The sequence below is a fragment of the Acinonyx jubatus genome, chromosome A3 (genome assembly GCF_027475565.1).
Source record: "Acinonyx jubatus isolate Ajub_Pintada_27869175 chromosome A3, VMU_Ajub_asm_v1.0, whole genome shotgun sequence".
Classification (NCBI taxonomy): domain Eukaryota; kingdom Metazoa; phylum Chordata; class Mammalia; order Carnivora; family Felidae; genus Acinonyx; species Acinonyx jubatus.
In genome coordinates, this window is record NC_069388.1 from 92335693 (window position 1) to 92348296 (window position 12604).

The following is a 12604-nucleotide window of genomic DNA, read 5'->3' on the forward strand; positions in this document are numbered from 1 at the left end:
GTCAAAAGAAAGCTGGAGTAGCCCTACTTATATCAGACAAACTAGACTTTAAATTAAAGGCTGTAACAAGAGATGAAGAAGGGCATTATATAATAATTACAGGGTCTATCCATCAAGAAGAGCTAACAATTATAAATGTCTATGCGCCGAATACAGGAGCCCCCAAATATATAAAACAATTAATCACAAACATAAGCAACCTTATTGATAAGAATGTGGTAATTGCAAGGGACTTTAATACTGCACTTACAACAATGGATAGATCATCTAGACACAGGATCAATAAAGAAACCAGGGCCCTGAATGATACATTGGATCAGATGGACTTGACAGATATATTTAGAACTCTGCATCCCAAAGCAACAGAATATACTTTCTTCTTGAGTGCACATGGAACATTCTCCAAGATAGATCATATACTGGGTCACAAAACAGCCCTTCATAAGTTTACAAGAATTGAGATCATACCATACATACTTTCAGACCACAATGCTATGAAACTTGAAATCAACCACAGGAAAAAGTCTGGAAAACCTCCAAGAGCATAAAGGTTAAAGAACACCCTACTAAAGAATGAGTGGGTCAACCAGGCAATTACAGAAGAAATTAAAAAATATATGGGAACAAATGAAAATGAAAATACAACAATCCAAATGCTTTGGGATGCAGCGAAGGCAGTCCTGAGAGGAAAATACATTGCAATCCAGGCCTATCTCAAGAAACAAGAAAAATCCCAAATACAAAATCTAACAGCACACCTAAAGGAAATAGAAGCAGAACAGCAAAGACACCCCAAACCCAGCAGGAGAAATAAAAAAGATCGGAGCAGAAATAAACAATATAGAATCTAAAAAAACTGTAGAGCAGATCAATGAAACCAAGAGTTGGCTTTTTGTAAAAATAAACAAAATTGATACCTATAACCAGGCTTCTCAAAAAGAAAAGGAGGATGACCCAAATAGATAAAATCATGAATGAAAATGGAATTATTACAACCATCCCTGAGAAATACAAGCAATTATCAGGGAATACTATGAAAAATTATATGCCAACAAACTGGACAACCTGGAAGAAATGGACAAATTCCTAAGCACCCATACACTTCCAAAACTCAAACAGGAAGAAATAGAAAACTTGAACAGACCCATAACCAGCGAGGAAATTGAATCAGTTATCAAAAATCTCCCAACAAATAAGAGTCCAGGACCAGATGGGTTCCCTGGAGAATTCTACCAGACATTTAACGCACAAATAATACCTATCCTTCTCAAGCTGTTCCAAAAAATAGAAAGGGAAGGAAAACTTCCAGACTCATTCTATGAAGCCAGCATTACTTTGATTCCTAAACCAGACAGAGACCCAGCAAAAAAAGAGAACTACAGGCCAATATCCCTGATGAATATGGATGTAAAAATTCTCAACAAGATACTAGCAAATCGAATTCAACAGCATATAAAAAGAATTATACACCATGATCAAGTGGGATTAATTCCTGGGCTGCAGGGTTGATTCAACATTTGCAAATCAATCGATGTGATATGTCACATTAATAAAAGAAAAGAAAAGGAACCATATGATCCTGTCAATCGATGCAGAAAAAGGATTTGACAAAATTCAGCATTCTTTCGTAATAAAAACCTTCGAGAAAGTCGGGATAGAAGGAACATACTTAAACATCATAAAAGCCATTTATGAAAAGCCCACAGCTAAGATCATCCTCAATGGGGAAAAACTGAGAGCTTTTCCCCTGAGATCAGGAACACGACAGGGATGTCCACTCTCACCGCTATTGTTTAACATAGTGTTGAAAGTGCTAGCATAAGCAATCAGACAACAAAAGGAAATCAAAGGCATCAAAATTGGCAAAGATGAAGTCAAGCTTTCACTTTTTGCAGATGACATGATATTATACATGGAAAATCCGATGGACTCCACCAAAAGGCTGCTAGAACTGATACAAGAATTCAGCAAAGTTGCAGGATACAAAATCAATGTACGGAAATCAGTTGCATTCTTATACACTAATAATGAAGCAACAGAAACACAAATAAAGAAACTGATCCCATTCACAATTGCACCAAGAAGCATAAAATACCTAGGAATAAAACTAACCAAAGATGTAAAAGATCTGTATGCTGAAAACTATAGAAAGCTTATGAAGGAAATTGAAGAAGATACAAAGAAATGGTAAAACGTTCCAGGCTCATGGATTAAAAGAATAAATGTTGTCAAAATGTCAATACTACCCAAAGCATTCTACACAATCAATGCAATCCCAATCAAAATTGCACCAGCATTCTTCTCAAAGCTAGAACAAGCAATCCTAAAATTTGTATGGAACCACAAAAGGCCCTGAATAGCCAAAGTAATTTTGAAGAAGAAGACCAAAGCAGGAGGCATCACAATCCTAGACTTTAGCCTCTACTACAAAGCTGTAATCATCAAGACAGCATGGTATTGGCACAAAAACAGACACATAGACCAATGGAATAGAATAGAAACCCCAGAACTAGACCCACAAACATATGGCCAACTTATCTTTGACAAAGCAGGAAAGAATATCCAATGGAAAAAAAGGCAGTCTCTTTAACAAATGGTGCTGGGATAACTGGACAGCAACATGCAGAAGAATGAAACTAGACCCCTTTCTTACACCATTCACAAAAATAAACTCAAAATGGGTAAAGGACCTGAATGTGAGACAGAAAACCATCAAAACCCTAGAGTTTCGAGAGAGCAGGAAAAAACCTCTCTGACCTCAGCCGCAGCAATTTCTTACTTGACACATCTCCAAAGGCAAGGGAGTTAAAAGCAAAAATGAACTATTGGGACCTCATGAAGATAAAAATCTTCTGCACTGCCAAGGAAACGATCAACAAAACTAAAAGGCAACCAACAGAATGGGAAAAGATATTTGCAAATGACATATCAGACAAAGGGCTAGTATCCAAAATGTATAAAGAACTAACCAAACCCCACACCCCAAAAAACAAATAATCCAGTGAAGAAATGGGCAAAAAACATGAGTAGACACTTTTCTAAAGAAGACATCCAGATGGCCAACAGGCACATGAAAAGATGGTCAACGTCGCTCCTCATCAGGGAAATACAAATCAAAACCACACTCAGATACCACCTCATGTCAGTCAGAGTGGCCAAAATGAACAAATCAGGAGACTATAGATACTGGAGAGGATGTGGAAAAACGGAAACCCTCTTGCACTGTTGGTGAGAATGCAAACTGGTGCAATCACTCTGGAAAACAGTGTGGAGGTTCCTCAAAAATTGAAAATAGATCTACCCTATGACCCAGCAATAGCACTGCTAGGAATTTATCCAAGGGATACAGGAGTACTGATGCATAGGGGCACTTGTACCCCAATGTTTATAGCAGCACTCTCAACAATAGCCAAATTATGGAAAGAGCCTAAATGTCCATCAACTGATGAATGGATAAAGAAATAGTGGTTTATATACACAGTGGAATACTACATGGCACTGAGAAAGAATGAAATCTGGCCTTCTGTAGCAACGTGGATGGAACTGGAGAGTGTGATGCTAAGTGAAATAAGTCATACAGAGAAATACAGATACCATATGTTTTCACTCCTATGGGGATCCTCAGAAACTTAACATAAGACCATGGGGGAGGGGAAGGAAAAAAAAACAAAAACAAAAAGAGGTTAGAGAAGGAGGGAGCCAAACCATAAGAGACTCTTAAAAACTGAGAACAAACTGAGGGTTAATGGGGTGTGGGAGGGAGTGGAGGGTGGGTGATAGGCATTGAGGAGGGCACCTGTTGGGATGAACACTGGGTGTTGTATGGAAACCAATTTGACAATAAATTTCATATTTAAAAAATATGTATTTTAAAATGATGAGAACTTAATTTTGAACACATACTAATGTACATTTTTACTCTCCTCCCCATTTTGTTTTTAATGTCACAGTATACATACTTTAACCTTCTGTATGCACTGACAAATTATTGTAGTTATAGTTATTTTTAATACTTTTCACTTTTAACCTTCATACTAGATTTATAAGTTATTTACCCACCGTTATTATGACATTAGAATATATATTTTTACTCTTGTATGCTTTCCTATGACTTAGTATCCTTTTGTTTCAGGTTGAGGAATTACCTTTAACATTTCTTGTAAGGCTGGTCTAGTGGTGATGAACATCTTCAGTTTTGTCTGGGAAACTCCTTATTTCTCTTACAGTTGTGAAGAACATCTTTATTGGGTAAAGTATTCTTGCTTGGCATGTTTTTTTTTTTCTTTCATTCTTTCAGCACTGTGAATATATCCTGCCACTCCCTCTGGCCTGCAGTTTCTGCTGGAAAATCTGGGGATAGACTTATGAGGGCTCCGTTGTGGATAGCAAGTTGTTTTTTTCTTGCAGCTCTTAAGATTGCCTCCTCATCCTAACTTTTGACAGCTTAAATGATAATGTGTTTTGGTGTGGGTCCATTTGGACTCATCATATTTGGAATAGTCTGGGCTTCCTGGATCTGGCAGTCTATTTCTTTTCCCAGGTGAGGAAATTTCAGCCTTTATATCTTTGAATAAACTTTCTGTCCCTTTCTCTTCTCTTCTTCTGGGAGTTCTATAATGTGTATATTGATCTGCTTGATGTATCCTTTAAGTTCCTCAAGCTATCTTCACTCTATTAAATTGTCTTTTATTGTTGTTTCTGTAATTGGGTGAATTCCACTTTCCTGAATTTGAATTTGTTGATCTTTTCTTCCACCAGTTCTAGTTCTTTGTTGAACCCCTCTATTGAATTTTTCATTTCAGACATTATTATATCTTATAATATATAAGATATATATATATATATATATATATATATATATATTATTATATTCTTTAGCTTTGTGATTTCAGTATGGTCCTTTCCTATATTTTCTATTTCTTTGTTGAAATTCCTGCTTTGTTGTTAATGCATTGTTCTCCTGACCTCAAAAAGCATCTTCATGACCATTATTTTGAACTGTTTATCAGGTAAATCATTTCTCTCCACTTCATTAAGATCTGTTTCTGTAATTTGATCTTGTTCTTTTGTTTGGAACATATTTCTGTTTCCTCATTTTCCTTGATTCTCTGTGTTTGTTTCTGTGCATTAGATAAAAACCATCTCTTCCACTCTTGGTGCTTGTGTTGCAAACTTTTGTGCTTGTCCAAGCTGCCTTCTTTTCTTTTAGTGTCTCCCAATAATTGAGGATGTGCCAAGACCATCAGTATCCTAGAGAGGAGGATCACATTCAGCACCTACATGGAACCTGGTTGGATGGATGCCAGATCTCCAGACAGCATCTGTAAAAGTATGCACTTAGGGTTCTTCCAAGGAGAAATTGGGAGAAGTGCTTTTTTTGTATGCTCTCTCTGTGTTGGACCCAGGTGTATAGCTGTGGCAAGGGGGCTGCTTCTTTGTTTGCTACAGTCCTATGTTATACATGAATCCAAGCCCCCTTGGCTACCAAAAAAACAGGCAGTCCAGGAGCTTGGGCCCTGGTTGGCAGGCCTAAATGATGGGGCACCAGACATATACATAAGCTCCTTCACAAGAGTTACTGGTGATTTCTGGAGAGCTTTGGTGAGAAGGTGGAGGTGGTGTCTGCTGGCTTCCCAGGTCTCCAGGGTGGATCACAGTCAGACCCTTGACACATACTGAGAAGCCTGATCCTCAGGCAGTAGCTTTTAAAGTATGCAAATAAGTCTCTACTAGGATAAGACTGGGAACTAGAGGTTTTTTGTCTGCTCGCTCTGTGCTAGACCTGGGGGAGTAGTTCTCAGGAGCCCTTTAACACCACTTCTGTGTTTGCTATCATCTTGTGATTCTCACTGACATAAACCCCGTTGGCTTTCAGAGCTGGGTGCTCTGGGTAGCCCATTCTCAGTCTTAAAGTTGGCATACTGGATGTTAGTCTAAACACTTCAATCCTCAAGGAAAAGCTGGGAGTTAGGAGTTCTCTCCAGATTGTATGGCTCCATGCTGGGGGTAAGGTTTATGACAAGAGTTGCTCAGCCATTCCTAGGCATTTCAAAGTGGGTTATGTGAGTATATTCTCATTTGCCTGAAATGTAGGAGTTGCTCAGCTAGTTTCTATATTTCTTTCAAATACAGTTGCCATGTGTATAGCTGTAGATTCAACTTGTCTAAGGTAAGATGGGTTTTCAGAAGACTCCTATGTTACCAGCTTGGATCAGAACCTGTCTGTGGTATTTTGCTATGGCAGCCCAAATGGACTAAAACGATTTCCTCAAAATACTTAATATTGTGGACACGTCTATTGTCCACCAGATTACTTAGCAGTTTGGGGGGATGGAAAGAAAGGGGTTAGATAATATGTTTCATCTATTTTAGTGCCTGTTTACCTTATTTTTCATTCTGTGCTAAAACATTCAAGATTTTCTCAGTATGTGTCTACCTGCACAATATTTTTTTCTCAAGTATACATACAGGTATGAAAATTCTCCTACTTCCTACCCTATGTTTTAGTTCAGAATCAGTTCCTTCTCTTACACTTTTGACTTCATCAACTTAGTTTTCTCATTCTTTAGTTCTTACAAGTTTTATATCTAACTATTAGCATCTGTACCTATAGTTCAGGTTCCTTATCTATTTCCAGTTCTGCCTTTGGCTATTGTCAGATTTATTTTTAATGTTTGAATTATCTCATACGATTTCTTGGAAAATTTTTCCAATATGTCTTAAGTTTTATGAGTTAATTTTTTTATAGTTTCTATTCTGATAATCACTTATACTACATCATAATTATTTTAAATTGGTATCATATGTAGTATAAAAATTCTCAAGATTTCAACTGCAAACAGAAGTTAAGTATTTTCAAAAGATTTAGCTTGTACTTTGCAGAATGCTTTATGGAGATATATTTGTTCTAACTTTTCAAATTATTCCACACATATTTAACTGCTTAGTATATTCATATTCATATCTCTAATGCTATTTTTCTCTTTGCTTATTCTAAGGACATGAATATAATTGTCAGAATTATGAGTTGTTATGGGTTCTGTCGGTCTCTGAACATTCTTATTAAAATATTTCAGCTCAGATGAAGAATGGAGATTTTATATCTTTAGTTATTTTAGTTTAATAAGTTATTGAGTGTGATAAAAACCACCGCTACAGAAATGAATAGATCTTCAGGGCAGGTGGGAAATAGACCTTACAGTCACAAGTTATCAAACTTTAAAGAGTCTACTTGAAAGGTACACTGATAACATATATTGAAAGGGTCAACTATGCATTTCAGAAGAGGTCAGATTTATATTTGAAAATAAAGGAAGTTACAGTATTTGTTCTTAAGTACAAAGAGGGTATAACATTGAAGATCTGTAAAGGCTTGAATCTTATTCATGGAAATAAGACATCAAGAATATCTTTGTCATTTGATAACTTTTAGTACAGGTGTCACACTCTCCTATTGAGGAGCAAAGTGTCTTACCTTCCTTACTTAAAATTTAGGAGGACTCTCCATCCCTGCCAATTGTCAGAAAACATCTTGAAGAAGATCTTGGGTATGCTCTGATATAAACTAAAACCTGCTATTGTGTTAGGACAAAGAACAGTGTGCTGCACCTAAGTCCTTGGGTGACCACTTTCCCGCTTTCTTGAAATGCCATCTTTTTAACCAGCAACTTTATGTTTTGCAAACTTTTCTTCTCGCTGTAAGTAACCTGTTACCTTGGCAGCACTAGGAGGTTTCTGTTATAACTCCATCAAATTTTCGACTTTGATAATAACAGCATGATGGTCATGAACGCAAAAACCTCTTTCCCAATGGTACCACTGTTGTCATGAAGATCCAAATATGAAACCAGGAAGCACCACTATGAGAACCCTTTTGTTTGAATTTGACCCTTTGCATACATACCATATACCTTCTTGCTTCCTAATCAAGCATCTGAGCCTACAAAACTTCTGCTTTAATGGGTTTCCTTCTACTTAACCTCATTTGCTATTCTTTCTTTTCTTTACATGTCAAATACAATGGGAGCATTCATTTTTATTTAACCCATAATTCCTGCAGAATATATTGTAGAAAAGCCTTGATGTTTATTAATCAGTCAGGTTTACCTGGTTTCAGCAAGTGACTTTACTTTTTCAATATATTCGCTTTGGCTTTTAGGGGGAATTTTTAAAGAGAAAATAAGTTCAGATTTCCAGTTTTACTGACAAGCATAACAATTGTAATCATTATTATTATTAACATTATTATCACTGTCATTATTATTACTTGTTTCTTCCACCTCTAATGATTTGTATAATGTTTTATGATTATTACTTTTTCAGTAAATACAGAGCATCAGTTTTATTTCATACATCAAACATAAGTTTTGATAGCATATTTTCAGGTATATATTATATTTAATGTATATAATAAACATTCTCAATTTTATAGAATTCAGAGGTTTCCAAAATAAGCAATAAGACAGAATATATGTATTTCTTACTTTCCAATAAATTAAAAAATATATATATCAACTAAAAACAATATCCCAAGGAAGCTTCAGTGTACAAGTTAACCTAGAAAAGAATTGGCAAATATACCTTTTGTGAAAAACAAAATTTTAAAAAGCATAGATTTGTGTGAAGAAACAAAGGTTCTATTAACTGAAGCCTACAACTTTAGTTTTGTTCACTTGTTTTTTGTGATTTTTTTTGAGGGGGGTTAGTTTGAATAGTTCTTTTCTTTTCTTTTTTAAGTTTTTTATTTATTATTGAGAGACAGAGCATGAGCATGGGAGGGGCGGGGGGGGGGGGGAGAGACAGAATCTGAAGCAGGCTGTAGGCTCTGAGCTGTCAGCACAGAGCCCGACGCAGGACTCGAACTCACAGAGCATGAGATCATAACCTGAACTGAAGTCAGACACTAAACCAACTGAGCCACCCAGTTGCCCCAAAGTAATAGTTCTAAAAGTAAATGAATTCTGAAAATGTCATCACCACACTTTGTTAGGGATATAGGTGAATATCATTTTCAATCACTACCCCTGAATCCATCTACAGCATCAAAAGGTAGGAAAAGTTTAGAATATTGCTCTCAATTACAATGTTCTTTACTTTTACAATACAGAGCAACTTCTTCTAACTTTTTAAATAATTCCAGCAAAGGTAACAGCAAATATAAAAATTCCATCGTGTAATTCCACAGAGAGATTTGAAGTGTTGACTTGGGAGTGACACTGAAGAGATGCAAAGAGTAGGAAGTAAAATATCCTTTGCATTTTCTATATTATACAGACAGATATAAAACTTTTTCAAGACATCTTGTCTCCTGGGTAATGCATGGGCAAAGCATTTTCTTATATTGTCTATTCATTTTATGCCTCCCATTCCATTTCACATTATATTTTTTGAACATAAATTTTCTGAAAACTGTTGACTCAGCTAAGATTCATTGAAATAGAACTATTTTCATCCATAATTTTCTATTAAAATACCATTCTACCTTTTATTGGGTTTTCTAATCAGAAGACAAACTTGAGTAGCAAGTTAATGTATAAGGGATCCGGAAATTTAATGAAAACATACCTTCAATATCCCCTATGGGCAGTTTGACGAGATTACTATGCAAGTTTGACCTTTTCTCTCAAATTTCTGATACAGCGTGCCTGATCTAAGGTCAGGTATATTGGCGTGTAAAATAACATATGGGGGAAAAATGATCCTCTACTATCTGTTTATGGAGGACATCTTAAAGTGATATAGATATGTCTCTGGTACAGTCAGACCTTGAAGTCTGGCAAATTTCCTTGTCAGTATTTGGCCATTTTATTCTGCGAACAGTTGGCAATGAAGAAAAGAGTGTCTTTTGTGTTTTTTTTTTTGTTTTTTATTAACAATATTTAGGTAGCTAAAAGTTTCCGGCTGTTCGAAGGTTCTGATTAATACCTATTAATAATAGTCTTGCTTTATCAAACAATGTTGAACATTAGTTTCCATTGCTATTAGTCTAGCCAACTTTTTTTGTTAAGCAGAAGATTCTCTAGCTGCTCTTAACAGGTGCAGACATAAATTAATTCATCCTCATGAAGAGGCACTCTTTAACCATATGCTCACAATAAAGTTAGCCAATATGTTTTCTGTAAGGTTGGGAGACTTGAAGAAGGAATAACAATGAAAAAGACTTACTATTCAGTTTCTTTGGAAGAGAGGTCGCTGCTGATCTCCTTTGTGCAAACTTTGCCTAAAATCTGCATAATGAATATATGTATATGTGTGTGTACATATATATATGTATACGTATTTATTATTATTATTAATATTATTATCACTGTCATTATTATTGTTTCTTCCACCTCTGAAGAGGACACACATGCGTGCGCGCGCGCGCACACACACACACACACACACACACACACACACTTCCTTCTATCCCTTCTGTGGACAGTTATACTGTCAAGAGAATGCACATCCAAAAAAGGGTACATCTGAGTTGTTACTTTACTTTGCAGTTGCAGCTGTTTTAGCTCAGTTAGTTTTCCTGTCTTTATCAAGATCCTTTTTAAATCACATTTCCTTAGGGATAACTGGATCTGCCATCCTTGGTTATCAACTTTTCATCCCATCTGTTACAGTTCCTATTATAGTTGCAGTAAAATACCACAAACAGGCTGGCTAAAATGTATAGAACTGAAAATATTTGGCTTTGTGACCGAGCATTTAAACTTTACCTAATTTCAAGGCATAGAGAGGTATGATATGATTTCCTATAGTTAATTTTCAATGCCAGTCTCCTTTACAATTCTCCTGCCTCCATTGTGATCTAGGCTGTTCGGTTGTTTGACGTACAATGAAATAAACTTGGCCTGGGAATGAGAAAGTGCCTATTTTAATCTCACCTGCCCTTTTTAAAATACACATTGGGCAAGTCACTCATCTCTCTTCAGCATGAATTACAAAATTAGAAGTATCAAGGTATAATAAAACCAGCACTAACCTTGGGATCACAGAATACGGTTTGAGGTGACATTCTCCACTTTAAACTTCTGCACTATAATTCCTCGGGTAGTTTGATTGAGTACCCAAACTCCTCCATTTTCCTCTGTTACATGGGAATAATAAAAATCTTCCTGAAAAGGTAAGGGGAGGGTAACATATGTTAACCTTTATGTCATGCAGCATAGCACAGAGCTTTGTACTAGTAGGCTATTCAGTTAAAGTTAGCGAGATTTATAAGGAGAACTAGAAGATCAGGAGCCTTTAGCTCTAAAGTTTTATCTAATGTCTAAGATTTTCCTGTATGAACTTGGCAGAACCGGTAAAGATTACAATTTTTCCTTACTCTTTCCCACTTAAAGATTCATTTTGTAATATATTGTTCTATTTCCTTTGTATATAACACAAGAAATATTGATTAAATTTCATACACAGCTGGGAAGAAACATGCTTATAAAACATACTAATGATACTGAGTGAGGGACATTAATCTAAGGCCTCCCCCATTTCAGCTATCTCCAGAATAATCTGAGTAAATGTTATGAAACCTGTGGGTAGTAGAACTTTAGTTATGGAGTGAAATCTAGCATTTCACTGGAAATAATTTCACTTTGGATTTTCTTTTTTTATCCTTAAAAGAGATATGCTCTTAATTCACATTCTTTTTGTCTACATCTTAAAATATTTGATACTAGCTTTTTAGGAAAATGCTTTTGATTTGAAAACTGATTCAGGTAACTTTTGTTTAAAAACAGGTACATTCTCTCTGGTTTGATCATACATAAATTCAAAAGGGGTGTACTATGCAACTGAGCTGAAGTATATGATTACATATTACTGAACAATAAAGACAGGCAATCAGTACTATTTTTTTACATTTTCTGATTAAAATATAATAAATGCAACCCAGAAAAATATTAAGATGTAAATACTGAATATCATTTTAAACCCTTTAATCAGATATTTTGATGTATCTCTTTTGTTTTAGTTTAAAAATGTAAATATAGGGGGGTGCCTGGGTGGCTCAGTCAGTTAAGTGTCCAACTTCGGCTAAGGTCATGATCTCACAGTCCGTGGGTTCGAGCCCTGCATCCGGCTCTGTGCTGACAGCTCAGAGCCTGGAGCCTGTTTTAGATTCTGTGTCTCCCTCTCTCTCTGACCCTCCCCCATTCATGCTCTCTGTGTCTCAAAAATAAATAAATGTTAAAAAAAATATTTTAAATATAAATATAGGAATACAGCAAATCCTTAGGTACTCACTACCAGAAATGAGTAAATTTTTAAAATCACATTGGCCTCAAATTTTTAAATGATAAGGCATTATACTGCAGTACATGAACTATGTAATCATATTGACAACCCCATGAAGTAGATAACGCTAGTATTTCCTGTAAATGGGTTGAAAACCTTAGTCTTAGAGTGCTGAAATAAGTGTGTTGGTCCAATGCTTCCTCGGTCCTCCATATACAGAGAACCAGAAGTAAAAACCAGGGCCTCTTCATATGGTTGCTATAGCTGATAATGGAAAACAGGTAAATATCTAAATCTGGAAAAAATCATGGAAAGTTTTTTTCCATGAGGGTAAAAGTCCATTTTTTCCACCTTCAGTAGCTCTTCAAAGAAAGGAAATAAA